The following is a 4890-nucleotide window of genomic DNA, read 5'->3' on the forward strand; positions in this document are numbered from 1 at the left end:
CCCAAGTTAACATATTCATTTCTAAAACACATGGATATCATATAGAGTTTATCAAAATATGCAACTGTATAGTTTCCACGGGACGAACCAAGTCACAATCCCTATGGGTGCATTCCTACATTCCCGACACCTAGCACATGCGTTACCTTATTTATCAAAATAGTATGAAATGTCGAGGTTTCATACCCTCATGTATAGATTTACAATCGTTACTTACCTCAAACCGGACGAAAATCTACTCCGCAATGCCCTTGCCTCTCAACTAGGCCTCTAATCATTCTGAATCTATCCAAAATCAGAATCATATCATCAATACATGCCAAGGGACAAAGCCCACGCAAAAATTATCAAATTAAACTCAAAATCCCAAAATTAGTCAAACCTGACCCCCGGGCCCATGTCTCGGAATTCGATAAAAATCACATCACTAGAATCCTTATCCTCTCACGAGTCTATGCATACCAAAATCATCAAAATCGGACCTCAAATGGCCCCTCAAATCCCCAATTTAAACTCTCTAATTTCAAGCCCTAATCTCCCAATTTCTTCTCAAATTTTCCCACAAATTTATGATTAAACAATGGAATAATCACCATAAACACAAGATACAAAGCCCAAATACCTTACCTCTCTGAATACACTTGATTCCCTTTTGAAATATTAGCTTGGAGCTCCAAAATCAACAAAAAATGATGGAAGAATGATTAAAATTCGCGAAGAGGGCCTTTTATACTTTCTGCCCAGCGATTTCCGCATCTACGGATAATATTTAGCACCTGCGGGCCACTTCTAAGCCTAAAATTCCGCACCTCTAGAATTCAGTTAACTCCTCAAATGTCGCACCTGCGACCCAGGTCTCACACATGCGGGCTCGCAGATGTGATCCAGCCCTCCGCTCCTGTGACCAACGCCTCTTCTTCAGTCTCCTTTCTACTTCTGTGGCTCTAACCTATGGTCCCCAATCCACATGTGCAGTTATGACAGAAAACAACAGCTTCAGCTGCAACTCTAGATTTCCAACTTTCCGATAACCCGTTGAATTCATCTTCAGGCTCTCAGGACCTCAACCAAACCTAACAACAAGTCAAATATCATCATTCAAACTCATATCAACCCTCAGAGCACTCAAAACAGCGTTGAAACACGAAATAACCCTCGGATTCAGGCCTAAGGATTTCCAAACTTCCGAATTCCGCAACCGATCCAAAAATCTATCAAACCTCACTCAAATGACCTGAAATTTTGCACACACGTCACAAATGCCACAACCAACCTACTCAAATTTCAAGAATTCGATTCGGACCCCAATATCAAGTTTTCCACTGCCAACCGAAAAATGCTAAATTTCCAATTTCGCCAATTCAAGCCTAAATCTATCACGGACCTCCAAATTACATTCCAAGCACGCTCCTAAGTCCAAAATCCCCTAACAAAGCTATCTGAACAATCAGAATTCACATCCGATAACTTCTACACATAAGTCAACATCCGGTTGACTTTTCCATCTTAAGCTTCCTAACAAGAGACTAAGTGTCTCATTTCACACCATGACCATTCATAACACAGAACAACCAACACCATATGATAAAATATAGTTGAACAACACATAAAGAAGCAGAAATAGGGAGAATAGGACTGTAACTCATGAAACAACTAGTCGAGTCGTTACATCCTCCCCCTTTTAAACAAACGTTCATCCTGGAACGACTCAAGAAACATACGTGGAACCTCAAATAGGTGAGGATATCTGCTTCGCATCTCCTGCTCGATCTCCCAAGTAGCCTCCTCTACGGGCCGACCTCTCCACTGCACTTTCACTGAAGCTAAATCCTTTGATCTCAACTTTCGATCCTGACGCTCCAAAATAGCTATTGGCTGACTCATAAGTCAAATCAGTGTCTAACTGAACCGTACTGAAATCCAAAATATGAGACGGATCGCCAATATACTTTCGAAGCATATAAACATGAAATACCTGATGCAGACTCGATAAGCTGGGTGGCAAAACAAGCTCATAAGCTACCTCCTCAATCCTCCGAAGCACCTCAAAAGGCCCATTGAATAGAGGACTCACTTTACCCTTCTTCCCAAATCACATAACACCGTTCATGGGTGAACCCTTTAGTAGAACCGTCTCCCCAACCATATAAGACATATCACGAACCTTCCTATCAGAATAACTCTTATGTCTCGATTGTGCTGTACGAAGCTGCTACTGAATCACATTCACCTTGTCCAAAGAATCCTGAACCAGTCTGTACCCAAAAGCATGGCCTCGCCCGACTCAAACCATCCTGTAGTAGATCTACATCGCCTCTTATATAAAGCCTCAAATGGAGCCATCTGAATACTCGACTGATAACTGTTGTTATATGCAAACTCTGCGAGCGGCAGAAAATGATCCTATCACCCTCCAAAATCAATGACACAAGCGCACAACATGTCCTCCAATATCTGAATAGTGATCTTAGACTACCTATCCATCTGAGGGTGAAAAGCTATGCTCATTTCAACATGAGTACCCAACTCTCGTTGCACGACCTTCCAAAAGTGCGACGTAAACTGCGTGCCTCTATCTTAAATGATGGAAACTGGGACATCATACAGGCAAAAAATCTCTTGAATATAAATCTCTGCTAACCGCTCCGAGGAATAAGTAGTACACACAGGAATGAAGTGCGCAGACTTGGTCAGCCGATCCACAATCACCCAAATAGAATCGAACCTCCTTAAAGTCCGTGGGAGTCCAACCACAAAATCCATGGTGATTCGCTCCCACTTCCACTTTGGAATATCAAACCGCTGAAGAAAGACACTCGTTCTCAGATGCTCATATTTCACCTGCTGACAATTGAGACATCGAGCTACAAATCCTACAATATCCTTCTTCATTCTCCTCCATAATAATGATGTCTCAAATCCTAATACATCTTCGCGGCACCTGGATGGATGGAATATCGTGAGTTGTGGGCCTCCTCCAGAATCAACTCCCCGAAGCCCATCCACATTGGGCACACATATCTGGCCTTGCATCCTCAATACTCTGTCATCGCCAATAGTAATATCTCTGGCATCGTCGTACTAAACTCTGTCCTTGAGGACAAGAAAATGAGGATCATCATATTGGTGCTCTCTGATGCGATCAAACAAGGAAGACCGAGAAATTACACAAGCTAAGACCCGACTGGGCTCCGAAATATCCAACCTCACAAATCGATTGGCCAAGTCCTGAACATTAACTATAAGAGGTCTCTCCCCAACAAGAATATATGCCAAATTGCCCATACTCACTACCTTCCTACTCAAGGCATCAACCACTACATTGGCCTTCCTCGGATGGTACAAGATAGTGATATCATAGTCCATTAGCAGCTCCAACCATCTCCGCTACCTCAAATTGAGATTCTTCTGCTTGAACAAATACTGAAGGCTACAATGATCAGTAAACACCTCGCAAGTCACACCATAGAGATAATGCCTCCAAATCTTCAACGTGTGAACAATGGCAGCCAACTCCAAATCATGAACATGGTAGTTCTTCTCATGGGGCTTCAACTGACGAGAAGAATAAGTAATCACTCTACCCTCCTGCATCAATACACAACCAATACCAACTCGAGAAGCATCATAATATACTATATATGAACCTTAAGCTGGTGGCAAAACTAACATTGGAGTTGTGGTCATGGCAGTTTTGAGCTACTGAAAGCTCGCCTCACACTCATCCAACCACCTGAATGGAGCACCCTTTTGAGTCAATTTGGTCAAGGCTGATGCAATAAATGAAAATCCCTGAATGAACCAACGGTAATAACCCGCCAAATTAAGAAAGTTGTGAATCTTTGTGGCTGAGGACAGTTTGGGCCAACTCTGAATCGCCTCTATCTTCTTTGGATCAACCTGAATACCCTCACGGGACACCACGTGCCCCAAGAAAGCCACTAAATTGAGCCAAAACTCACACTTAGAGAACTTTACATAAACCTTCTCCTCCCCAAACCACTGCAATACAACTCTCAAATGCTTGGCGTGCTCCTCTTGACTATGTGAGTATACTAGAATATCATCAATAAAAACAATCACAAATGAGTCGAGATAAGGCCGAAAAATGATGTTCATCAAATGCATTTACGCTGCTGGGGCATTGGTCAGCCCAAAAGACATCATGGGGAACTTATAATGACTGTACCAGGTCCTGAAAGTTGTCCTAAGTATATCTTAGTCCCTGATCATCAACTAGTGATACCCTAGTCGGAGATCAATCTTGGAGAACACTCTTGCTCCATAAAGCTGGTCAAATAAATCATCAATACGAGGCAAAGGATACTTGTTCTTGATTGTGACTTTGTTCAACTACCTATAATCAATGCACATCCTCATCGTGCCATCATTCTTCTTCACAAATAGAACAGGCCCACCCTAAGGTGACACACTAGGCCGAATAAACCCCTTATTAAGAAGCTCATGAAGCTGCTTCTTCAACTTTTTCAACTCTGCCGGTTCCATGTGATATAGTGGAATAGAAATGGGCTGAGTACCTGGCACCAAATCAATACCAAAATCAATATCCATGTCTGTTGGCATGCCCGACAAGTCTGCAGGAAACACATCTAGAAAGTCCCTCACCACCGGGACTGAATCAATTATAGGATTCTCTACACTGACATCCCTCACAAAGACTAAGTAAAAATGGAAACCCTTCCCAACCATCCGATGGGCTTTCAAAAATGAAATCACCCTACTGGGAACAAAATCAGTCGAATTTCACCACTCAATCTATGGCACACCCGGCATAGCCAATGTCACTGACTTAGCATGACAGTTCAATATGGCACGACACGGAGATAACCAATCCATGCCCAATATCACATCAAAATCCACCATACAAAG

This window comes from Nicotiana sylvestris, chromosome 11 (assembly GCF_000393655.2).
Source record: "Nicotiana sylvestris chromosome 11, ASM39365v2, whole genome shotgun sequence".
NCBI lineage: Eukaryota > Viridiplantae > Streptophyta > Magnoliopsida > Solanales > Solanaceae > Nicotiana > Nicotiana sylvestris.